At 38.3% G+C, this 27672-nt stretch overlaps 1 protein-coding gene, 1 long non-coding RNA gene and 1 pseudogene across 4 annotated transcripts in view; 1 reads left to right on the forward strand and 2 right to left on the reverse strand.

The window, feature by feature from the left end:
• LOC132013667 (uncharacterized) overlaps positions 1 to 15876 on the forward strand; it is a 33513-nt gene extending 17637 nt beyond the window's left edge. Inside the window, exons 2-3 of the long non-coding RNA XR_009403062.1 lie at positions 13876 to 14098; positions 15439 to 15876. This is a non-coding gene — a long non-coding RNA (uncharacterized LOC132013667). The remainder of the gene's footprint in view (positions 1 to 13875; positions 14099 to 15438) is intronic.
• Positions 1 to 27672, reverse strand: part of NR3C2 (nuclear receptor subfamily 3 group C member 2) — a 343191-nt gene that overhangs the window by 206129 nt on the left and 109390 nt on the right. The gene's annotated exons all lie outside the window — the stretch shown is intronic.
• Positions 17454 to 27672, reverse strand: part of LOC132005602 (tigger transposable element-derived protein 1-like) — a 38854-nt pseudogene continuing 28635 nt past the window's right edge.

Raw genomic sequence — 27672 nt, forward strand, 5'->3', positions numbered from 1 at the left:
CGATCGGGGTCCTGGGATCGAGTCCCGCATCGGGCTCTCTGCTCAGCAGGCAGCCTGCTTCCCTTCCTCTCTCTCTGCCTGCCTCTCCATCTGCTTGTGATCTCTCTCTCTGTCAAATAAATAAATAAATAATCTAAAAAAAAAAAAAAAAAAAACCTTCACATATTGTTGGAAGTACAAATGCTGTATCTTCTGTAGAAAAATGCCTGGCAATTTATTGGAGATTAAACACCCACCTCCTCTATGACCCAACAATTACTTTCCTAGATATTTTCCCAAGAAAATAAAACATGTCCTGGAAAGTAGGGCTATGCATGGAAGCTTTATTCTTAATAGCCACAAACTGGAAAAAGGACTAGGTGTCTATTGATAGACATATATTCTGACAATGGCATACGATGCAGCAATAACAAGAGAAGTTTGTAACACCACGGATAAATCTAAAAACCATTAAGTGGATGAAGAATATACAACATGATTCCATTTATGTGAAGTTCTAGAACACACAAAACTAACCTGTGGTAAAACAAAACAAAGCAAAATAAAACCCAGAATAGTGACTGCCTCTGGGAGAGAGCCAGGAAGGGGAAGAGTGGGTGTGAGGGCCAGTGTTGTATCTTGAATGCTCCTTTTAGAATGTATGGATTTTGTTTTTTAACTGAAATAAGGAGCTAGAAACAAAGACGAATATACTACTTCCAAATTTAGTTTCCCTTTTATCAGCAAAGGCTCAGCTAATTTAAAAATCAGTAATGCCCAACTGAGACACTGATATAGGACATGCTGATCAAATGACTTATGTAGAGTCTTAGAAAAGATAGCAAACATTGAAGAGTACTTTCTGCAGAACTCCTACTCCTTGTTAGTCTCTCGCGCACTGGTGGTCAGTTCTTAGGCTGATCAGAGTTCAACAACAAGTAAAGAAATTCCAATTACTCTGTTGCAGAGAAATTACAAATGCCACTGTATATATGCTCTCTCTCCCATAACCTAAGGCTTTCATATTTAAAATTTATCCTTAATGAATAAACAGCATGCAATTAGTTTTATGTGTAACTTACCATTTCTTACAGTTCTTGAGTGGTCAATGAAATAAAATAAAAACTTCCTCATTTACGAAATAATGACAAAGGCGCAAAGCATTTTTGGTGTCACTGGAATACTTTAAAATTCTGGTGTAGATACATTTGAAAAGGGAAGTACAAAAATGCTCGTTTTCCATCTAATTAATCTGGATCCTTAATTTTTTTCCTCAAGTTTGATTCTATTATATTCACTTAGGGCTGTGTGCATAAAAGCTTCTCTGATTGAGCAGAGCAGCACTTTGCACATGAGTGAAAATGTATGACTTAGAGCTAGGAAAAATACTTGCAGGCAGTTAACTCAGTCTGGGGATGTGGAATTAAAGAAATGTTACTAATATTAAAACAGGTGATAATTCTCTCAAGAAGATGAATATTTTATAAAAATTCAGATAATTTATATACTTAGTATGTGTCCTGGGCTATTCAAGTTGCTTTTATTTCACATACAGAGCCAAATAAGCAGCTGCTCCCAGAGTTCTCAGAAAGGAAAGACTTGCAGGAGGTAGAGTGCCATAGAAGGGATTCTGAGGACAGACTAATGAAAGGACAAGAGCTGACTCTACTTTAAAATGAAACTGTCCATGACAGCCATCTGGCCAGCAGCGTGCACTGTACTACTGCCTTGTATGTTCTGCATAGCACACGACAGTGTAAGGCGTGCTTTCACAAACTGAACTACTCTTCTGCTACCTATCATGCACCGTTCTATGCCATCTTCCCTACATTTTCTTAAAAACAGGAAATAAATAACTACCCAAGGAAGCAAGAGGTAGAATCTAAGGGGTTTCAATGTGCAGAGTTTTTCTGGATTGAAATAAAATGCCCCTTCTTCTGTCCCACATCTCTGAAGTACCTCTTGGTGGCATGCTGGGACTTAGCAAACAATGATGACCTCTTTTGTTGAAAATAAGATGGGACACCCAGTGCACTTCAACTTCTTTCTGCTGAAGTTGTAATTGGCAATATAGGATGCTATGGGTATCAGAAAGCCTAGATCACAAAGTAATGTGTGGGAATCATAAACAACTCATATTTTCTCTCTGCTCTCCCCACCTTGTAGTTGGAAGATGTTCAAACCTAGAGAAAAGCTGAATAGTGTGTAAGGTATACCCTTTACCTAGATTAACCAATTGTTAATGTTTCCCCACATTTATGTTCTCTCTTTATATATACATACATAGGATAGAAATAGTATGCTAGTTGATTTTATAGTCAGCTTGACAGGGCCACTGTACCCAGATACTGGTCAAACGTTATTCTGGATATGTCTGTGAAGGTATTTTTCAATGACATTTAAAATAGGGGATTTTGAGTAAAGTCAATGCCCTTTATAATGTGGATGGGACTCATTTAGTCAGTTGAAAGCCCAAATATAGTAAGACTGACCTCCCCCGAGCAAGAGGGAATTGTGACAACAGAAGGCCTCCAGACTTGAATTATAACCTCAGGTCCTCCCTTGGTCTCCAGCCTGGTGGCCCACCCTTCTGATTTCAGACTTGACAACTTCTATAATTTCAAAAGCCAATTCCTTAAAATAAGTCTCTCAACAGATCGAGAAAGACCTAAATATAGATACAGACATAGATCCATTTTATTGGTTTTATTTCACTGTAAAGCCCTAATATATATAGTTTTTTTGTTTGTTTCTATTGCAACATGTGAAAATACATGTAGACATCATACGATCTTGCACCATCTATGATGAATATATATTTCCTAAGAGCAAGAGATTCTCCTACATAAACATAAGTCTATTATCACAACTAAGAAAACTAGCATTCAATCAATAATATCTAGCATACAATCATTAAAATTGTCCCAGCTGTCTCAAAAATGTCTTTTATACTTTGTTTTCATAAAGATTCAATCAAGGTCGACTACTTGCATTTGGAAAATTTTTTTTAAATCAATCAGACTTCTTTAATAGGGTCTACAATCTAAATTTGTCTTATTTTCTCATATTCAGACCTACAATAAACTGTATTGGCAAGAATACTACATAGGTGATACTGTTTATTTTTATTGTGTCATATCAGGAAACACATAATATCAGAGTATTATCACTGATGATATACATTTACAATTTTATTTTTTTAAGATTTATTTATTTGTCAGAGAGAGAGAGAGAGAGCGAGCGCACAAGCAGGGGGAATGGCAGGCAAGAGGGAGAAGCAGGCTCCTCACTGAGCAGGGAGCCTGATGCAAGACTTGATCCCAGGACTTGATAACCTGAGTTGAAGGCAGACACTTAACCCACTAAGCCACCCAGGCGTCCCTATGTTAGCGATTTAAAAAAAAAAAAATTTATTATGAAGTTTATGCCCCTTGACTTCTAGTCCAGATTCTGTTACAATTATTCACAAAATACTTTTAAGTAGATTGCATTAAAATCTACACCATAGAGAAATACAGGGCCATGACCCTATGCTTAAGGTCTGCAGATTTTAAAGTAAAAATTTGCAAATGATGAAATTGGTTTTAATAAAGTAAACAGCAAGATCATTCACCTCAAAGGACTTATTTATACAAATAATTGCTGGGGAAGGACCAGGAATGATGTCAGCCTGTCAAACCCTCCTCATGTATGAAGACCAAATCCTGATTACTTCCCTTTTTTAGTTTTCTGTATATTCCTTACTTGTTTGGTTTTGGTTTTGGTTTTGTTCTCATTGTTTAGAATAAAGAAAGAAAAGTTAAAAAAAAAAAGTTTATATTTCCAAATCCATGGGGAAACACAATTCTGAGATGAAGCCTACAGAGAAAGAGGATTCTCTAAATTATCTTGTGGAAGCTAAATCCCAACCATCTCTTTAAGATGTTCATGGTTTTGTTGTTGTTTGACAACTTGACTGTTTTATGCTATTATGCGAGTAAAGTGAAATTCTATAATTTACCTTTCTTTCTTATAAGTCATACTTGGAAATTCAGAAGAAATACGGGATAAATACTAATCAAAGAGAAAACAGTGTTAAGTGGGAAAGTCTGGGATATAAGATTCTTGACTTTAGTGCACTCAAAATATTTTACTTTAAGCTATACACGGAAGATCTGTCCATGCAGGTGTATTTTTTCACTTTCTTTGTAGCATCTCCATATATGAATTTTCGCTTACGAAAACTAGGAACTTGAAAAAACAGTGCCAACACAGCTTTGGAATCCACAGTGCTCTCTGTGCCCATCTTTCCTTCTGCTGACCGTTCTCCAGGGAAGGGAGAGGCAGCCTCACTGCTGCTCACTCTTAATCGTTCACTGGAAGGCAATGAGATATTTGCACCCGCAACTCTTGAGGGAGTGTGTTTATTTTAATATTGAAAGCCACTTCCTACAATTTGGGGCGGGGGAAGGGTTTAATATACGTTTTCAAAAAGGTCAAGCGTCTTAGATAATAAGAAAGACAAATTGAGAGGAGAGAGAATAAATGTGATAATGTTCATTCATTTGTAAAGGGATAAAAGAGAGAAGGAGGATTACTTTCTTAAAGCCATTACCTACAAACTGACGACGTGAAACAAAATCTTCCAAACCTCTTGCACTCCTCTTTCAGACTCATCATATCCCTAGGTTATGAATTATTATGCATACTTTACTACTCTAGTAGGCTTCCTCGAAATCTGGGACTCTTGTATTCATTTTCAAATCCATCCCAGACTTCACCTTCTCCAACTGCCTGAGTAAAATTTCAAATAAACAGACTTATCATTCCTACAAATGAGGACAAGTATATTATCATGAATGATCCTTGAACATATTCTAAAGTTTAAATTACTACTAACTGGACACACTTTACAATTCTAAAATAATATGACACAACACAAAGCAGTAAAGTTTGGATCCCCCCACGGAAACAAATAAAACTAATTTTCAATAATGTATCTCATTCTTTAAAGCTGTGAACTAGGAAGGATAATATTAAATGTTTAAGTTCCCCAAATAAGAGAGCACATTAATGGAGGAAGGTTCTATTTTCCAATAAGTTCTAACAGATGGTTTCCAAACACATACCATAGATTTAAATGCATAATTTCACCCTATAAATATGCTGCAAAACATTAAAAATAGATTATAGCACATATGCCTTATGGGGCAAATGAAATGATAAAAGGAATTTTGTAGTGGATAAGCTCATAATTAAAAGATCCTGCTTGTTTACAACTAATGTCCCTTTTAATAGAATTAATGGATTAAATGAAACAGCTTTATAAATAACAGTTAAGATTATTTCCTTAATTTACATCTTAATATCTTGACACAATATAAGAGGAAAGGTTTTTCCCTTTAACATAAATATTTTTTCTGACAGGTTAAGGCTTTTGGGAATTTTTTTTCCTATTTCTACCTCACTAATAAACAACCAAGCCACATTCAAATACTAAAATAGTTACTATGTTACATTACACTAGGTAAAAAACGCAAAAAGCTAAAACTGGGCAAAGAGAAATGGCAATCATCTTTGAAGGAATTTTCCTATTTAAGATGGTTTTCTCTGCTGAATTCTCTCTCAGAGCAGTTAGTTTTGATGATTTCAGGTGTAACTTACTATTGCAATTAAAATGTGTACTAGAAGGTGAAAATAAAATGGTCAGTTAAGGAATTAATCAGTTATTCTGTATTGTATTTCTATAGTACTTTATAATTTTCAACATAATTGCCTGATATTTACCTTGCAGATTCACATGAGGATGAAATGAAATCAGTAGACAACATATGACAAATGAAGACACTTAAAAACGTTGAGTAGTGTGCATGACACAGCCCAACTACTAAAATATCCTTTAGATCACAATCACCACGAACCCAGACCTGATGAATGCCCTTTAAGACAAAGCACAAACCCAAACATGGCTGGATCTTTGCTTATGAAGCTCATATTTTTTTAATGTGCATAAGGATCTAGGGATGGTACCAGCACTGCTTTGGGGTGGAGGCCCAACTTAGCTGAGAACACTTAGAATAAGCCTCTTCCCCAAAGAGAAAAATTAAGTGGCAAAAGATGACAAGAAATGTGCTTTCTCCACGCAGTGGGTCCTACTAAATGAAAGGAAGATGTTTGCTTTAAATAAGCTCTTGTATGGGAGAAGAGTTAGCATAAAGCTGAACTCCACATCATAGAGGAAAAGGGCATTTCAAGATACTTTAAAAGAAAAAAAATATATAGCATAAGTCCAGTAATTATTATTATTATTTTTTTTTTAGAGAAAGCAAAAACACTTTGACTCCCATTACCCAGCCAGCTCTTGCCAGCTCCTCCATCCTCCTTCACAGCAAAGCTAGAGAGAGAACGCCCCATGCTCGCCATCTCCAAATTCTGTCCTCCCATATCCCCAGGGAACCCCGTGTCTGGATATGGTTAGCCCCAGCCGAAGTACTCTCACCACAGTGAAAAAGGACTTTGACACTCTAAGTCCAAAGGACAATTCTCAGTTCTCACCTTATCTCACCTATAACCTGCAGCATCAGACATCTTGGATCACTCTCTCCTCGAAATAGGCACTTCACTTGTTTCCCAGACACTACGTGCTCTTCGCTTCCCTTCTAACACCCACGCCATCTTGCTTGGGCTCCTTCATCAACTCGCCCTTATCTTCCCACTGCATTGTATAGCTCTTGGCCTTTTCTCTTCTCCACTCTCTCAGTAGCCTCATCCACCTCTATTCTGATGACCCTCAAGTTTATAGCTCCAACCTAAACCCCTCCGCAGATTCCTACACCTTACTGCCCACCCAGCAGATCTATGTGTTGCCGTCACCTGGAATGTAGCACCTTATGCAAACTTATTTCTCCGCCAAGTCTATAGCGGTCTCCTTCACCTCAGTTAATATAACTCCATTTCTCCAGCTGCTCAGGCATAAGCTTTGGAGTCACCCTTTCTCTCCCATGCCTCATTCTGGTGAAACCCATCACCTCTACCAGCAAACCAGAAGCAGCATTTGGTCACGTCTCACCCCCTCTAGCACTACCACCACGGTCCAAGTGACCATCAAATGCATTACCACAGTAGTGTCCTGATGGGCTTCCAATCCTCCACCCTTGTCCACTAGAATCATCATACAGCAGTCATGAGTCATCCTGTGGCATCTGAAGCATAGGTCACTAGTGTGTTCCAAAATTCCCAATAGCTTCCTATCTGGAGCGAATAACTGCTTAGCGCCTAGCAGCGGTCTACAAGGGCGTATACCATAAGGCTCCAGTAATCGCTGACCCTACTGCCCCTTACTCCACCCTCTCCCGTAGTTTGCATCAGCCATGATAGCATCCTCGAGGATTCTGGAACATGCCACATCGCTCCTGTGTGGTCTTTTTCATCTGCTAGTCACTCTGCTAAGAATGCCTTTCCCCAGAGGTTTCTTTTCTCTCTCTTTTTCTTTCTTTTCTCCTTTTCTTTTCTTTTCTTTTCTTTCTTTCTTTCTTTCTTTCTTCCTTCCTTCCTTCCTTCCTTCCTTCCTTCCTTCCTTCCTTCCTTCCTTCCTTCCTTCCTTCCTTTCTTTCCTTCTTTCTTTCCTTCTTTCTTTCTTCTTTCAGATTTATTTATTTATTTGGGAAAGAGAGAATGTGTGCGTGAGTGGAGGTAGGGGCAGAAGGAGAGGGAAAGAGAGAAGCAGACTCCTAGCTCAGCACACAGCCCGACCTGGGACTCAATCCCACAATCCTGAGATCACAACCTGAGCCTAAATCAGGAGTCAGACCCTTAACCGACTGAGCCACCTGGGGTGCTGCCCAAACCTCATGATCCCATCACCCCACCCCGCCAGAGGTTCCATCATTGTCTCCTTTACCTCCTTGAGGAGGTAAGTTCAGGCGGTTTCTCAAATGTCAACTTCTCAGTGAGGCCTCTCTTGACCAGCCTTTCTAAAACAGCACAGGTACATGCATGTGTGCACATACAGAGCAATTCCTTGTTCCCAGTTTTGCTTTAGTTTTTGGTCACACATCACTTTTTAACATACCATGTTTTATTTTTTGACTTTTGTTTGTTCCTTAGCACTGCACTGGAGATAGCTTATATTGGCTCATGAAAACCAATGTTTACATTTTCAGGAACTCTGCAAATTGGTTATTAAACTACACCTATTATTAAAAATCACTTTCTATAAACTTATAGTTAATCACATTAAAGGGGTAATAAAGACCCAAAATTTATTGTTTCCTATTTCCCTCTATGTTTGTTATTTACAGCTACTCTACTGGCAGGAGATGCTATAACTGTACTCTTCCCCCCTTCTCATTCAGTAACGTCACCTTTGTAGATTGAAATCAGTGGTGGTGGCAATATTTACCCTACAAAAAGCAGCAGACACTCAAAGTCAGGGCCTCTCCTCCCAGACAAAGAGCCAGTCACTGAACAGTTACCATGACCAGCACTGACGGGCTGACTCTACTCTAGCCATGCGGCTTGGCATGCGATGGGCACTAAAATCCTGAAGGGATGACAGAACACATTTCTCTGGAAGTCACTGGCAAAAGTATGATGTGAAGAAAGAAAGTGCAAAACTATAATGTATTCTCATCTGACAAGTCACATACAGTTTTAGCCAAAATATAAGACATCATTAGTTTTTGAGGTAATGTCAATGATTCATTAGTTGAGTGTGACACCCAGTGCTCATCCCATCATGTGCCTTCTGTCATCCAGTTACCCATCCCCCCACCCACTTCCCTTTTCACAACCGTCAGGTTGTTTCCTGGTGTCAGAAGTCTCATATGGTTTATTTCCTTCTCTGATTCCCTCCCACCCCCCGCCGTTTTCCCTCCTTTCCCCTACGATCCTCTGCACTATTCCTTATGTTCCACGTATGAGTGAAACCATATGATAATTGTGTTTCTCTGATTGATTCATTTCATTTCATTTAGCATAATACCCTCCAGTTCCAGCCATGTCAACATAAATGGTGGTTATTCATCCTAACGGCTGAGTAATATTTGCTTTGACCTTATGTACCGCAGCCTAGCTTTACCTTTCCTGCATGTATTCTGTCTTGCAAAGATGGCAAAGGTATCCCCCCAGGTGAAGTGATTTTCTTGCTAAGCTCAACAGTAAAAACTAGGATCCTCAAATCCTACAGCAAGCCTTTCCTGCTAGCACACATTTGCAGGCTTTATGAAAATGGCTAATATACCTGTGCCTTATACTTTTTCTGGGAGGAAAGCAGGTAATGGAAGGTTATCATTTACAGAAGCTGCAAATATTTCGACTCCTATCTGAAAGAGCTGAATTTTATTGTAAGAGCAAGTGTGCAATACCGCAGTTTCAAATCTAACTAAGGAATCACAAACGCGAATGAGAGCTACTAAAAGTGGATTCTGTGAAAATAAACAAAAGGACTGGGGCAGGGGTGTGGGGTTGGGGGGAAGATCTTCAAAGGTAATAGGATCACATAGTTTGAGGTGCAAATGAAGAGGAAGAGCAAGAGTGACCTGAGGGAGATGAGGCGTCCACCTCTCCACACTTCGCCAGAAATCACAACAGTGTCAGATGCAAGCGCACTATTTTTAGCACAGTATTGAACTTGGTCATTTTTTAGTTCTGTGAAAAATATTATCATTCTTTCAGATCTATAACCATGTTTAAAATACGAGACTTGTTACATTTAAGAGCTTTATTCGGTCTCAGTTGTGGAAAAGATGTTGAGTTTATTATGCACATAGTTTTATAGAGGTTTTCACTCATTAATGGTCTAGTGGGTATAAAATTGTATTTTATGTTTATATTTACAATTTACACAGTAATGAAAACTGAGTACCTATAGGCTTACATTCTATACAGTATTTTAATGTAACACCGTAAAACTACCTGCATGTCCATATTTTTTTTTTTTTAAAGATTTTATTTATTTATTTGACAGAGAGAAATCACAAGTAGTCGGAGAGGCAGGCAGAGAGGGAAGCAGGCTCCCTGCCGAGCAGAGAGCCCGATGCGGGACTCGATCCCAGGACCCTGAGATCATGACCTGAGCCGAAGGCAGTGGCTTAACCCACTGAGCCACCCAGGTGCCCCTGCATGTCCATATTTTAAAGATGATGTAACATTATTAAGAATCATTTACAAATAGTTTTATAATTTCCTAAAAAGGATAATTCACTGTAGAAGTATCTTAATTTCTACACAGGTTCTGAGGTGAAAACTAATTAAATCCAGAAGATTTTAAATGAAAAATTAAAATCGAAAGCCTTCCTATATAACTTATTTATAAAAACAATGGGCAAATACTATGTTCTTTCCTTTTTTTTTTCCTCCCAAGTTTTAATTTAAATTCCTGTTAGCATATAGTACAGTACTGGTTTCAGGAATAAACTATTTCTGCTATCAAAATAAATTACCATAATGCTCTCATAACTAAGAAAACATAAATCCAGTAATTACACAGAATCTTTAATTAACATGGTAAACAATTTGAGTGTTTTATACAATGAAAAAATGTAAAATCTCTCTTATGTAAAATTCTAACATTGAAAACAGCATTCTACAAACATCATACAATAAATGACAATTATGTACTTTTAATGTTGAAAACTCTTGATTATCTACAGTTCAGGCAAATAGAAGTTTTAAATAACCAATGTTTTGACAGTATCAAAGTTGCTATGAGGATTTATTTTTAAAAAACAGCTTTTGCAGTATGTCAGGAGACCAGAATAGTTAGGGCCAGCACTTGATTTCCTCCTACATCATGGCTCACGATTCAGTCACTGTGAGCTGCCAATTACTCCCAAAGCCCAACAAGGTCTTCCAGGGTTGGCTGTCCCCAGGTTTTCATTCCCCAGACACGCATTCCACAGTAAACCACAACCACTCTTGGTGGTTTGAAGCTGTCACTGGGCCTGAGCTCACCTGTCATGCAAAACGATCTGCAGTGTCACCCCCAAGCCACCATGTTTAGCTGTTATTCCCCACTGTCCAACATCTCAATACAACTTGAGCCAGATAAAAAGAAACTCTTCTGGAAAACTCTGAACCCCTCACTGTCTACCCAACCAATACATCATGTTGCTTTATAATGACAGCCTCAGACTGCAAGGTCCTACAATACCTTCTGAAAAATGATTATGATGTAGCTTTTAAGGATATTTTGCTTTCACAGAACTGAAAATTTGTGCTGACAGTAAGTTTTACTACACTTTAAAAAAGTTTTATGACTTGCACTTTCAAAAATTCCTAGTCTTTGACCTTATAATCCCCCTTTATGGAATTCAACTTAATCTGTCAGAATTTAGATGAAGATTTAGGTACAACTATGCACATTACAGATTTATGGGGAAAAATTCAATACAAACTTGAATGGTCAAAAAAAGAAAATGTAAACATATGATCTGTGATATACATTGTAAACTTTTTCAAATACTAAAAATGTTTTCCATGTTAAAAATGCTTATGATGTGCTAACTGAAAAAGGCAAAAAACTTGTAAGACATGATCTCATCTGCATTCAATATGTTTAGTAGTACACACACAGAGAAAAGATTAGGAGGGAATATATAAAATATTTAATAGTGATTATCTTTGGTGTGGCTGAAATATTAATTTGTTGACTATTTAGCTTTATATAGTTATGTATAATAATTTAAAATAAAGTTTATTTATATATTCATAGTGAACATATGTTATTTTTAATCCCTCTTAAGGGGGAATATTAGATTATTTACTTTCTGGGAAGCTACAACCCATGTAAATGTAGCTTTAATTTACTGTAAACAAATTTCTGTAAGGCACTGACTTACTACAAGTAATGATTCTCATGGAACATTAGAGGAAAATATTATCCATTTACAAAAGGGAGGGATAAAGAAATTGGTATAATCAATCATGTAAAGTGTCACTTAGAATTACAAGAAATAGGTATTTGTGAAATTCTCTTTTCAATTTGCATCAAGAAGGAATTTTTTACAGATTTTATTTATTTATTTATCTGAACAGAGAGAGCGAGCACCCATGAGAGAGAGGGAGAGAAAGAAGAAGAGCACAAGCAGGGGGAGCAGCAGGCAGAGAGAGAAGCAGGCTCCCTGCTGAGGAGGGAGCCCAATGTGGGACCGGATCGCATGACCCTGAAATCATGACCTGAGCTGAAGGCAGACACTTAACCGACTGAGCCAACTAGGCACCCAGGAAATTTTTATAATAAGGCAAAATTATGCTCACTTATATAGATTTTTGAGATTTATGGATATGGCTCTAATTTGATACGATTTATTTATGCTTTACATTATTTTACAAAAATATGCATTCTGGGTTCCAGTATTCCACTTAAAAATAAAATGTTCTTTATTAGGATTTTAAAAATGAAATCATAGTCCTATTACTGTTTAGGAATTTATTGACTTAAGATACAAGAAATTTAATCTTTAGGGCGCCTGGGTGGCTCAGTGGGTTAAGCCTCTGCCTTCGGCTCAGGTCATGATCTCAGGGTCCTGGGATCGAGTCCCGCATCAGGCTCTCTGCTCAGCAGGGAGCCTGCTTCCCTTCCTCTCTCTCTGCCTGCCTCTCTGCCTACTGTGATCTCTCTCTGTCAAATAAATAAATAAAATCTTTTTTAAAAAAAATAAATTTAATCTTTATATTTAAAAGAGTCTCACAAAAGAGAGTTACTTGAGTGGCAGAAAGAGTATTTTAAAAATTTCCAGTTATAAAAGTGAACATATTATCATTTTACCATTTTCTTCATAATTGCTTTTACCCAATGAAGTATAACTAAACCAGGTTGTTTTGTACTTATTTTGAACAAGTCCTAAAAAGATTGAAGCTACCTAAAAGAAAACACAACTGACATGGTTATAATGAAGATGTAGAGAGGAAGTATGGAGATTTGATGATGCCCAAAAATGATCCCAAAGAGAAAGCTATTTAGTTTTAATTTTCCTTGAGAGATACATCATAAATCACTTAGGCATTGTTTTAAATATATGTACAAATGAAGGAGAGGAGTTATGGTAGAAAATAAAACCTGATGGATCTGTAGGAAAAACAAAAATTACACCTATCTTATTTTTTTAAAAAGTCTTCAATCCTAAGGTTTTTCTAAACTTTATAAATTTAAAATGTCTGGATTTGTTTCCATCGCACAGATTACTGACTTCCAAAGTCTACACAGCTCTGATAAGAATGAATCTAAATCTCAGTGCAGAATGACAGCCAGCTGGTGAGACCAACATCTACCACCAGCTCATCATTTTCCTATATGCTCCAGTACTGGCCAGAGAGAATAGTGTAACTCCAAGGAAGACTAGCTATCTCTAAATGGGTGAAGAATCATCCTACCTGCCTTCACAACGACTGTGCAAGTCTTGTTATTTTTTAATTGCCGCAGGCCAGCAAATGAAAGACGTGCAAAATATCGGAAGCCAAAGACAGAGGCCAAATGTTAACTTCAAATATTACACAGGCATGAGAAAGAAAATCAGTATCATTTTTCAAGGCCATCTCCAAATTACAGAACCATTCACTTAAGCACAAATTTTCCAGCATAATTATCCAACACAAGCATCACAAGGTCTGCTGCTATGCCTAAGCAAGGAGTATGGGAGGGTGTATGCATACATCGGGAGGGGCTCAGTCATGAATACAAAAACTCTTCATACAAAAAAATCACTCGGCTTTGCTACCAAACAACTTTGTAAGCTTGAGCAGGTCATCTTGGGTCTTAGTATCTTTAACCACAAAATGTTGTTTTCCCTATACATTACAATTCCCTAAAATTACAGGAGGTAGGAGAAAAGTAAGCAGACTGAGTAAAGTTGCAAAGTAGCCTCTGTGCACATGAATGTTCTAACTTCTCTTTTTTTTTTTTTTTTTAAACTCTAGTGCATTGTGCCTGTTGTTTGCTCCCCTCTAACACCAGAGAAGTCCCAACAAATGGATCGATGAGAAAGAGATGACTGGACTTAACGGCAGGCGGGACGTCAGGCCACATTAAATACAGTAACTCTGCATGAAGTACTGCATAGGTATTCTCTCATGACAGCAGCAGATGTGGATTTTTCACACACGTGACTGTCATCTATTGAGTGTACGAAGCGTGAAAAGGGTAAGATCAAAACAGATTTAAACAAGGGATAGTTGTTCATCAGGGAGAAACAACCTAGACTTCTACTCCCTCTGTTAAGTAAGCAAGCTGCTAGCAAATGGTAAAGGAAGTCTTCCCCCAATGGTTGTGTCAACAAAACCAAATACGTGGGGCACCTGGGTGGCTCAGGTCATGATCCCAGGGTCCTGGGATCAAGCCCTGCACTGGGCTCTCTGCTCAGCAGGGAGCCTGCTTCCCTTCCTCTCTCTGCCTGCTTCTCTGCTTACTTGTGATCTTTCTGTCAAATAAATAATAAAAATAAAATCTTAAAAAAAAACAAAAACAAAACAAATACTTCCCCCTACCTATAACGATTGATAATCCTTTAATATAGTCACAGATGAATCCTTACAGTAGTATACGGTATCTAAGATCTTGTTTCATTTTGTCTGTAACTAGGAAATACATACATGTACCAGTTTGGCTGCACTTATCAAGATCCTGTTTTAGTTCTAAGGCTTAAGTTTTAAGATTCAAGATTTTAGTTTTGTTTTGTTCAGTGAATCACACCACTGTTAACAAGTTTGTGGGTAAGTTTGATCCTCAAAAATACACTTAGTTTCTACTGTATAATTCACTGTAGATGTGAACGTCAACCAGCAAGAGGCAAGATCACGGGACCCAGGTTGTCATAAGAACTACAGATGTTTCATTTTTAAAATGTATCTTTTTCAAAGTACCTTTATAAACTTCAAGTTTTCCAGAATTACTGCACCAAGATGAGCGAGTTCTTTAAAGAAGAGAAGGTTACACACAGCTGGAGTTGGTCCAGGAAAGGGTTTTATTATTACCCATTATGTCTATTGTTCTAGTATACAAGCTGTCAATCTTTCAAAGACTTGAGATTCTCAGGTTTTCGTCTTGTTTTTTTCTTCCAGGATATGAAAGATTTTGACCCCAACTGTTTATGAAACAAACATATTTAAATAACACATTCAGAACAAAGACTGACAAAAGTTAACCTCTGTGACAATGAAGCTCCACCACTACTAACAATGTTCACCTTTCAAGAAGGGAGACTAGGCCAGTGCCAAGAAATCCCACTGTCTCATGCTTAAACTAAGTATTTCAATATTCAAATACTCGAAAAGAATATCTGCTTTGTAAATTAATACAAAAAGAAAAATGACTGGAAGACTAAAGCTCAGTAATAAAAAACCACTGGAAAACATTATATTCATAAAGTATAACTTAAACAGATCTAAAATACTAATTACTTCTTTACAGATATACTATCTAAGATAAGGTCATAGTTGAGTAAGAATTACTTTTGTCTGATAATTCAATTCTATTATTTTCAGCTCCATTGAAAGAGGAAGCAGCTCCATTGAAAGGGGCACCCTCCTACACTATTGGTAGGAATGCAAGCTGGTGCAGCCACTCTGGAAAAACAGTATGAAGATTCCTCAAGAAGTTGAAAATAGGGGCACCTGGGTGGCTCAGTGGGTTAAAGCCTCTGCCTTCGGCTCGGGTCATGATCTCAGGGTCCTGGGATCGAGCCCCGCATAGGGCTCTCTGCTCAGCAGGGAGCCTGCTTCCTCCTCTTTCTCTCTGCCTGCCTCTCTGCCTACTTGTGATCTCTGTCTGTCAAATAAATAAATAAAGTCTTTAAAAAAAAAGAAGAAATTGAAAATAGAACTACCCTATGACCCGGCAATTGCACTACTGGGTATTTACCCCAAAGGTGCAAATGTCGTGATCCAAAGGGGCATGTGCACCCAAATGTTTATAGCAGCAATATCCATAAGAGCCAAGTTATGGTAAGAGTCTAGATGTCCATCAACAGATGAATGGATAAAAAAGATGTGGGGTGTGTGTGTGTGTGTGTGTGTGTGTGTGTGTGTATATATATATATATATATATATATATATATATATGGTGGAATATTATGCAGCCATCAAAAAAGCCACAATAATTTTGCCATGTGCAATGATGCTGATGGAACTAGAGGGTACTGTGCTAAGTGAAATAAGTCAATCGGAGAAAGACAATTATCTTATGATCTCACTGATATGAAGAATTTGAGAAACAAGACAGAGGATCAGAGGGGAAGGGAGGGAAAAATGAAATAAGATGAAACTAGAGAAGGAGACAAACCATAAGAGACTGTTAATCTCAGTAAACAAACTGAGGGTTGTTGGAAGGGAGGGGAGCTGGATGAATGGGATGGCTGTGTGATGAATATTGGGGACGGTATGTGCTACGGTGAGTGCTATGAATTGTGTAAGACTGATGAATCATGGACCTGTACCCCTGAAACAAATAATACATTATATGTTAATAAATTAAAAAAAGGAGCAGCAGCTCCATTAGTGGGAAGAAATTAAAATTAAACTAGAAGAAGATGTCGGTTGGGTGAGGGCATTAATCTTTAACAATCAGTGCAGTTCAATAGGAATACAAATAAAAATAATTTCCTCACTTCTTTGTCATTACTGATGGTTTATGATAAGCACTGATTGATGCAGAAAGGAATCTCTGTTTTATTGATTGAAGGAAACATCTCAATTCCCAGACATCCAAAAAGTAGAAGAAAGAGAAAAGGTACATTTCAAATTAAGGATATGTTGCTCACCTCGTTGAAGATATGTGAATCTTTAAACTGAAGTTCAATCTTCTAAAGCCTCAATCTAAAAACAAAACACACAGAAAAACCCCAAACCAGAAAACACCCTAATCACGGACAGTCCCATGCATCTTTCAAACTCACCGCAATGATCCCTTAGAGAACTGTAGGGTCCTGGGGGGCCAGTATTGTGGCAAAGACATGTCTAGAGTCTGCAGCACCTCCAAATACACTACACTGATGGTTTTTGGATCTCCTGTTCTTCCCCACAGTCCGCAATTAGCCCATAACTCTGGGGCACTGAAGCTCCCAAAGTTCCTTCTGTGACACCATCCTGATACTGACTTCACCAAAGGAGTAGAAAAAGCAAGGCACAGGAGTGGATCCAACTAGACAAGGAAGGGGTAAAGTGGCTGTGATCTGTGACGGGAGGCCAAGTGTTTGTCTGTTAGTCTTACGCAAATGGTCTCATGTCTCAGCACAGACAACTTGCTAGCCTTCGCTGCGTTCTCTCCATTTCTTTTACATGCTTCCTCTCACATACACGCTCCCACCTGCGTGCAGAGCTATGCAGCTTAGCCAGGCAGAAGCATGTGAACCAACATGTTAATGGCCAAGTGTTTTTCCAGCTCCAGCCCCTAAAGCCTCTTCCTTCTTGTGGGGGGATTTTGGTCTTTGCAGTTTTCCTTTCTTGCCTTAATATATGCCCCAGCTTGTCCTTTTCCAGGGGCAACAGGGGGCCCCGACAGCTATGGGTATTTATTCCGAAACTGGCTTCCTGCCAAGGCTCTGTCACTTTTAGCTAGGGCTGCGTTTGCTATAGAAGTGACTGGAGTGATGGGGAAAGAGATGGCAGCAGCTGTGGGAGGACTGAATTGTTTTACTGCCCCTTCTACCTATAGCAACCAAAGCTGGCATAGGCCAGTGGCACTGCAGGGCGACACACTGACATTCTACTTCCCACTGTAGAAGGAGGGGAGAAGTTGAAGGCAGAAGCATCAGCATGGGAAAGAAAGATATACTTAAGAGAAAGAGAAGCATTCATTCTTATGGCGCAAGAATGCTCAACACCTGAATACTCTATAAATTCTACTTCTTTCTTGTGAGGAGGACACAAAATATCCTCCCACGGAAGAAAAGACAGAGAGCCAAGGCCCTGCCTTTTAAGTACACCGTAGCATTTTTCTTTGTCTCCTCTGCCAAAGAAGCAGAAATGATGACAACTTGGGATAGCGTAAAGGGAATAGGAGTAGACTCCATTCACCTCCTATCCCCAAAAGACGAAGTCGTCTCCCCAGTAAAAGCAACCAAGGTACCGGTCCTTGGTTTTCAGGAATTATCCATGCAGCCAATCCAGATTTTTAAATTTGTATCCATTAGTTTGAAGAGTAGAGAGGGCACCATTAGTACAGAACTATATTCTAATTCTCAATGACAAAGGGAGTAAACTAACAACAGGTTAACTACCACCAATGAGCCAGGCACTCATCTTGGCTGGCTCAAAGAATTTATCCGAGGCCTCAAAGTCAATAAATGGTAGAGTACAAATGATAACCCTGGGTTTTCTAATACCAAAAGCATTCCATTTCAAATGTAACTTAAGCACACAGTCTCAGCCAATCTCCAACCCCACTTCTGCTGGACTGCTTGATGCTACAGCTAGTTTTTATGCTTTCCCCTTTCATTCTCTATACCTGCAGAAATGTAAAATCTTTAAATTGATAAAAGATTAGAAAATAAGATGATGTGTTGAAGGTCTATCAGGGGTCAAAAATGCAAACACCTTCAGGGGGCCTGGTGACCAGGCACAAAAATGAGGAAATGAGAGACTATGCATACTGGAGGAGCCCCAGCCCCATGTCCCACACAAGATGCATGGATTAGAATTGCCCTTATCCTAAGGACCTACGAGGATTTCCTTCATTTATACTTATAGAGTATATAGATGCTTACAGAGGCTACACTTTTGGGTTCCTTCTTCTACCACTTCATCTCCCTTCCTCCCACAATACCAATTTGGCATCACAAGAGATTTCTCGGTAAAATAGTAATCTTCTAAGTAAAATAAAAAGAAGGAGGTAGAAAGAGAACTTCTGGGGCGCCTGGGTGGCTCAGTGGTTTGGGCTGCTGCCTTCGGCTCGGGTCATGATCTCAGGGTCCTGGGATCGAGCCCCGCATCGGGCTCCCTGCTCCGCTCTCTCTCTCTCTCTCTCTGCCTGCCTCTCTGCCTACTTGTGATCTCTGTCTGTCAAATAAATAAATAAAATCTTTAAAAAAAAAAAAAAAGAGAACTTCTGTTTGCTGAACACCTCTCATGTACTAAATAGTACACTGGCAGATTTACATACACCAGCCTCAAGCAAGTCCTGGAAAAATTATAAAACTTATATATAACTTATATAAAAACTTCTATATCTTATAGTTTACGTAATTTGCCCAAGGTGGAGAAGACTGGATTTGAATTCTGACCAATTCTAAAGTCAGCAATTCATTCAACTAACAAACAGAAGATTAAAATGATTCTTCATGAATTTTAATATGTTAATTGGCTTTCATCTTAAGTTTTATTTAACTCATTAGTCTAACAGGATTCCTAAGTCACAGGGTGGTATCTGATGGCTTTTCATTCTGTGATTACCTCCTGCTTTTGCATGCTTGGCCACTGATGATCTCTTATCTATTTCTGACTAGCCAGGGATACCATGTTCCAACAATGCAAACATTTCCACAATACTAATTTGAGGCCAAGTTTTAAAAAATGGATAAACTGAAATTTGAATTTCTAAGGTTAATCTCTCATTATCTAAGAAATATTTTGGTGTTAAGTGGAAAAAATATGCCTCCCAGCATCTACATGTGCTTTTTATCTTCATAAAACTCGGCAAATACTAGCTAATTAATCATAGCAAAAGCCCCACAACATACATAAGATCCGATTCATTCTCAATGGGCATTTATAAACTAGACAGTTATGGTTTCAAAATTTATGAGTCTTCAGCTCATGAACATTATGAAATACAGCCCAGACCCACAACTGGCCCATCCAAAGTCCCAACGAAATAACAAGCTCTCCATCATCAATTTATAACCCGGTGTCTTGCAGAGGTTCCTTTGGGCTCTTCCACCGCCTCCAGTCTCACGGCATCTCAGAAAACAATGCCCTTCGTGCCACAAGCAGAGGCAGCCTAACTTAGGCAGCAAAGTATAATTTTTTTTTTTTTTTACTGCATATGAAATTTTTATATATTGTTAATAATATTTTTCTTTCTCGGATTTTGGCAAATAAAGACCGAAGGAAAAGCTACCAGCCTTTAAAAAAAAAAACCAACAACAAAACTTCAAGTTTCAGGCATATGTGTATATTCATGGAAGATACTAAGACTTCTCTTAACCTGTTTCACTTTATATTCAAAAGTTCACTCACGGTATATAAATGAGATACATACACTCTCCAAAATTGGTCAATAGAAAGTAGATCTAATCCTAACTTTTGACATTCATTAGGTTTCTCGATAGGTGCAAAAGTTAAAAAAAAAAGAAGAAAGTCATTCTGCTACTTGTTAAAGTTGTATCTAGTACTCTTTAGAATGTTCTTAATGACAAAAAAGATGGGTTAAGAGAAAAACTAAAACGGCTATGAGAAAAGACTGTCCCAACATGAAAAGAATCAGTCGAATCAGGGTTTGGGAAAGTCCCCTCAGCAGACTACACACATCAACAACATCAACGTAAGGGAAAGCACAGAAGTGAGAGCAACTTTCAAGTGGAAATACTACATTAAAAAAAAAAAAAAAAAGATTTTATTTATTTATTTGATAGAGATCACAAGTAGGCAGAGAGGCAGGCAAAGAGAGAGGAAGGGAAGCAGGCTCCCTGCCAAGCAGAGAGCCCAATGCAGGGCTCAATCCCAAGACCCTGGGATCATGACCTGAGCCAAAGGCAGAAGCTTTAACACACTGAGTCACCCAGGCGCCCCGAAATACTACATTTAAGGGCCAAGGTAACTCTCCTAATTAAAAAAATAAATACATGACAAGTAGTAAACTTTTACAGATTAAAGGTATTTCTAGGATGAAAGTTATATATGACGTATCTATAAGGTTTCTAAGTAACAACTTAAACTTAATTTTTCTTCCACACTTATGCAAAACTTAAAGAAATCCTATGAAAAACTGCCTTTTTCATAAATATATAAAGATACCCCCTTTGACTTTAAGAACAAAAGAACAAAGAAAGTAGAATTCCACTGGGAATGTGTTTTTTCTTAATACTTAGGTGATACCTCTATGAATATACATACCCCGCCCATTTATCAGATTTGGAAGAATATACATCAAAGTTGGTTAGCAGTGGTTATCTAAAACATAGTTGCTTGTTTTGACTTGTATCAAAATATCCTGTATTAAAATGGCTATTAAACTGTAAGCATTGGTATGCTACTATCTATGGCAAAATATCCAAGTCAAAACATCACATACCTACAGCAAGGCCAGGATAATGTGGCCTTTTGACCTGAAAGCCTTTCTTCTCATCCTGGGATATCCCAAAGGACATGCAGTACAGTGGAATACTAGACAGCCATGGGATATGGAGCTATGCCTTCATGGGATATCAATTCTATTCAACTTTGGAAAAAGTTTTAGAAAGGACTGCCTTTGTGTGTGGATTTTTGTTTGTTTGTTTGTTTGTTCTGTCTTGGTTTTGGACATAACAACACAAGTAAAATCTACAGAAACTTACTTTTCCAAATGCACTAATTTTGTGTATATTTCATTAAAAAATTCAGAATTAAAAAATATATATATGCTGAGAACAGACAGAAAATTTGGCATTTCTGTATCACAGGTGGGTAATAGTAGCATACCTGATTTTAAACTGCACACACTCCTGTCTACCCAAAGGACACTTCCAAGTCTCTTTTGCAGCTGAATGGGACCATGTGACTAAGTTGTATCTAATGAGACATGAGAGGAACTATTGCTGGGAACTTCTAGAAAGTCTCCTTAAAGTCTCCCTAGTGATAGGAGAATGAAAGTTGGGAGGACCCTAATTTTTTTTTTTTTATTTAAATTCAATTAGCTAACATATAGTACATCATTAGCTTCAGAGGTAGTGTTCAATAATTTATCCGTTGTATATAACACCCAGTGCTCATCACATCACATGACCTCCTTAATGCCCATCACACAATCATCCCCTACCCACCTCCCCCATATAGCAACCCTCAGTTTGTTTCCTATAGTTAAGAGTCTCGCATGGTTTATCTCCCTCCCATTTAGAGGACCCTAAATTTCCACCAGTCTCTGAACCTGGGAGCCACCAATAGCCCCAGCCACTTCCTAGGTTCTTTTACATGAGAGGGAAATCTTATTTAAACCACTATGTTGTGTGTGTACAGCTAAACCTAAACCCAGAGGGTTGCTGGAGGGGAGGCAGGCAGGAGGATGGGTTAAACGGGTGATGGGTATTAAGGAGAACACGTGTGATAAGCCCTGGGTGTTAGATGTAACTGATGAATCACTAAATTCTACTCCTAAAACCAATATTACACTATATGTTAACTAACTAGAATTAAGTAGAAACTTAAAAAACCCCACCCATCTGATGTAAGTAGAATTGGAAATAGCAAGGCAGTGTTAGTGTGAAAGCTGTTCCAAAGTGAAATAAACATTTTTTGTGGCAAGAACAGACTGTAGCCAGGACCAGAACCCTGCCCCACTGGCCCAGTCCTAGTCCAAAGGAATCAGAAAGCTAGGATTAGCGATTTCAGGGCTCGACCTCTAAGATGCCCACAAAGCTAACTTTCTGCAAAACAAGTTTACAAAACCTAGATAAATACCAATGTTTTGCTTCTGTTTTTGACTGTTATACTTCAAAAATCAAAATAATTTTAAATTTATTTTCAATTGAGAATATGCCTTGATAATGAAAAAATGGAAACGTGATACTGAAACGAGGGAGAACACCCAAAACAGGAAGGTGGATTTGCAACAACCAGAAGTCATGAAATGTCCTAACTGACCTTATCACAGAGGTCATACATGCCATCAGGAAAATTATGACGAATACTAGAAACACCTATAGTTAAAATAAGAGGTTTTTTGATTTAGAGAAAGCACCAAGCACATGAAAAATTGCATAAAGCAGCCTTCAAGGACAGTATCAGAATGAACATAAATCGGGAATAGCACATAGCAGAAACTTGGGCACTGATGTGATCATAATTTGTTCTAAATGACAAAGAAAAGGAGCAACCAACTTAAAAAGGGGGGGAATGTCCCCCTGGTTATCAAACGGATTACTGTAAAACTTTCTTGAACTGATGGATTAGTTTGCTGAAAATGCCATAACAAAGTAACATGAACTGGTGGCTTAAACAACAGAAACATACTGTCTCATAATTCTGGAGGCCAGAAGTCCAAGACCAAGGTTGTCGTCAGAGTTGGCTCCTCTGAGAGTCAAATACTGTTGAGAAAGAGAAAGGGCTCCAGGTGTTTGGCCTAGCTTCAGGTGGTTTACTGGCAACCCTTGGCTCCTGCTTTACCACTCTGATCTACCTCCAGGTCCACGTGGTATTCTCTTTGGACACTTGTGTCTGTGTCCCAACCTCCCCATTTTTAAAGACACCAGTCTTACTGGATTAGGGGCCCACCCTACTCCAATAGGAATTCATATTAACTAATTACATCTGTGACAACTATTTCCAAATAAGATCACATTTGAGGTATTGAAGGGTTGAGACTTCAACATACGAATTTTGGCAGAGTGCAACTCAACCCACTTGCAACTGGTGAGAGGCCAAGGTCATTCTGATTTTTCCCCATTACAGCTGGCTGAAAGTAAATAGATGTTAACAATTGTGCCATTTTGTATTGATTTTTATTTGTATTTTACATGTCTGTGACACATGTTAATTTACAAAGCGTTTGATCACAAATAACTATTAACGTCAAGCCAGCTAAGAGTTCTCAGTGGTAATGACTAGAGGAAAATGTGTAGAGAGGTGCACAGATGGGGCCCCATCTAAAACAGGCAAAACCAAAGGAGTGATGGCCCACAGAAGAGCTACTATTCAGCCCGAACACAACAGCACCACTAAATCATCCACTGAACACACAGGCCCCTCTCAAGTATCTCACTGTGCTCAGTAGGTTTGGTGAAATTGGAAAAAAAATTGTTAAGAATAAGCATCAGGAATGCTCCAATACTCACCATTTTAGAAAAACTTGAAATGAAAAGGGGAATGACTTTGAAAAGTTGCTCTACTCAACTACACAAATGTACCCCTCACAACATTCTTATTCAGTTTTCATTTGCATGTTGGCAAGCATTTTGGCTATACAGTGTGTAAGAAGTCATTTAAAAAAAAAAAAATAGAATGTCACAACCAGTAATGTTATTTTAGAAAATTCCCCCTAAGGAAATCATAAACAGAAAAAAAATGTTCATGGCAGTGTTATGTCTAACACTGAAAAAGTAATGAACAACTAACTGTCTGAGAAAGGGAGATGGTTAGCCAACTACAGCATAACCAGGATAATCCTATGCAACAGGGCAGAAAAACATATGCCATTATGGATTTCTGCTTTGTGTCCATTCCTCTACCACTCTCCCCAAGTGGCCAGGCACTGTATGCCCCTTGGTTGCCTCCAGTGGCGGGGTCTCAGAGGGCCAGAGGCAGATATTGCTTACAGACAATCTGATTTCCTCACATTTGTGGAAGGCTGAGATTAGACCAACTGTTCTTGTGGGTGGGAATTGAAGAGAGAAGCATGCCTTCGCAGCCTGTGAGATGCTGGCAGCATAAGGGAGACCTACCCGAGGCAGGACTAAGATAGGCCTATGGGAGTGGGTGGCTTACCAGGACATAGGGTTATTCATTTGGTGATCAATGCAGAGATCCAGAAGAGACAGACCTGACAGGATTCTTATGCTCCACAGGCAGTGAAGGCACATATCCATCAAAAACTGCAAGATCGTGCTGGCTTAATAAAGATCTATTAGTAGTTAGGGCACTGGACCTCATAGCACATTCATTGTGCTATGTCACCCCTCACCCCGGTCAAACACACACACCCACACTATAGGACCTTTGCCAGACCTTGGAAAGAGAAAGCTATAGTTGAGAAACTGAGTGTCCTTTTCCCTAGCCTGTCAGAGCAGGCTCTTAGATCCAGAAGGAAAAATCTACAAGGCTCTTGCATACCCTAGTTTGTGGATTAACAATTATACATATTAGTTAGGCATCAGAATAATATGAAAACATTAAAGTTATGCCAAGAAATCTGTAATGTTATGGAAAAAGGCAGAATACATAAATACACACAAGTATGATGCCATATATATGTTGTTGTAATTTTAAAGCACATAAAAACGTCTGTAAGGAAATATATCAAAATGCCAATTGCTGTGGCTTCTTCTTTTTTAGGGTCATAGGAGGAGGGAATATTGTTTTTCTTTTTCCTATAATATGGTTTTGGTACTGTTAAAATGGAAAAACAATTCGAAGTAAACGTATGTGACTAAAACATTCTTTCATTTCAAACCTACATTAAATTCATTTGGGGTTCATGTAGACTTCTGCTGATTATTTTTCTGAATGTTGACTTCCATGAAAATTCTTGCTGATGCAGAAGTTATAGTGGTGGGCTTACTGGATTTTAAGCAGGGACAGGGCAAAGCAGAAACATTAGAAAGAAAAGGTCTTTTTTAGTAAGATTAGTTGGACTTCCAAGTATATTTAAGAATTAGGATTTGCTACTGCCAACAAGTCAGAACATAATAATTTATCTATTTTTATAAAGGATTTAATTTGGTCAAGAAATCATTGGTTTCAGTATTGGGTAAACACTTAGGTTTGATGGTCTTTTAACAACTGAAAAGAAAATCAATGTTTGAAAAGCTCCTTCAAAAAAGCAGAAATATATGACATATTACTCAAATTAAGCTAACATTTCAGGCAAAGAAAATCAGTATTTTCATTAACACACTTATAACGCAATGGTTTCAAAATACAAAATGGGAATTCAATTTCTGTTCTTTGTTTTTTTGAGGGAGGGATGTTTCTCTTTTTAAATTTGGGAAAGAGCATGGTGCTTAGTGCTTATAAACATAGGAAACCTGGATTTGTATCTTGGATTTCTCACCAGAGTTGTGACCAGGTATATAATTTCTAAACTTTACATCCCTCATTTTTCCCCCATTTGTAGCATTTGGATAATATAAGAACTGGCCCCACTAAGATACTATTAAGATTAAATACTGTATGTAAAATACCCACGTGCAAAATGAACACCAATCTAGGACCCTACTGTGGTTATTCCTTTTAGGAACAGGGCTTGTTTCAAAAAGGAAATCTTCCTTTCATGAAGGGGAACAGCAAAACTACAACATAACTCACAAAGGTCACTTTTTCTTTAGAAATCCCCGTTGTTCCCTACAGTATTAATAGCTGCCTTAGAAGAAAATGTATTTAGTTATAAATGTGCTTTTCTTTGCTGGACTGTAATATTTAGCATCCACCTAACCAAGAAATGTTAAATAACAAATTAAGGAGATCCAGTGTTCCATAAATTAAGGCATCTGATATACCAGAAGGATTAAGTTCAGACAATATGTCTATAGACAAATATTCAAAAACAGGCTATCTAAGAGCTAAATGTAATGTGATTTTTAAAATAGTATGTTTTGGGGGCGCCTGCATGGCTCAGTGGGTTGAAGCCTCTGCCTTCGGCTCAGGTCATGATCCCAGGGTCCTGGGATCGAGCCCTGCATGGGGCTCTCTGCTTGGCAGGGAGCCTGCCTCCCCCCCGCTTCTCTGCCCGCCTCTCTGCCTACTTGTGATTTCTGTCTGTCAAATAAATAAATTAGATCTTTTAAAAAAAATAAAATAAATTAGTATTTTTTTTCTAAAGAGGCAAGGTTAAAATGTTTTTATTTTTAAATAGTGCAGATGAAGAATCTTATTGGTACATTTAACTTTGCTTGTGGTATAAAAACTTCTCGTGATTTATCTTGGATTGGTTTATTCATTAAAACTCAGGGGTCAAAACAAATGGTTTATAGGAGGTAAGGAGGTCAAATAAAGGAAGAAAGCTGCCAGGATGGGCATGGTAAGCCCAATGTTGAGGGTAACCAACCTTTGGTCTCAGCAGGAAGGAGCAACTGGGGACAGTGGCAGGTCCTGTGACCTGGAGATATGTCCCACCAAAAGAAGGCAGCTGCTCTGGACAAGACAGAATTCAAATCCAGTCATGCCAGAGAGTCTGGTCTCTCCCCTCCCCCAAAAAAGAACCAGAAATAACTCCATTTTAAGAGTTAGGGAATAATTTAATTAAAAACATAACAAAACAAAAATGTAGGAGCCAAACCAAACACATCACAGGGCCAAATTTGGCACGGGTGCCTTTTGTGACCTATGATGTAAGTGTTCCTAATCACCTAAAACATTTTCAGTAACATCCCCTTTGGAATGTTTGAAATAGAAAAAAAAAATTGTTTTAATTTAAGAATTGCATTATGTATACACATATCCATTTTAATATAGCTACTTATTTTTAAGTTTAAATATACCTGAAAATTAGAGTCAAACTATTCTATCTGTAATCAAGAAACCCCTAAAGGCTCCCCACCCACATGTAGTCAAAAGCCAACCCACAACCAAAACACTTCTAGGCAGAAAACACCGTTGTCAAATATTCATGCACTAGATTTGCATGGAAATCTCTGGTGCCTCCTTCTAACTTTCTTACTCTTATTTCACATGTTTTATAATCAGTCTGCCAGAGAGAGTAGGGTTGTCAAAGACAGCCCCATGGATGACAGATTTCAGGGTGCAAATGGAGATGACTGGAAGACTGAACTCAGAGGGTGACAGCTACAAGCAGTCAAATGTCAGAGCCTGAGATCTTTGGGAGAAAGGTCATGTTGCCCAATATGACACAGGGAGCTCAGAGTCTTGAACGGACT

Source organism: Mustela nigripes, chromosome 1 (assembly GCF_022355385.1).
Source record: "Mustela nigripes isolate SB6536 chromosome 1, MUSNIG.SB6536, whole genome shotgun sequence".
NCBI lineage: Eukaryota > Metazoa > Chordata > Mammalia > Carnivora > Mustelidae > Mustela > Mustela nigripes.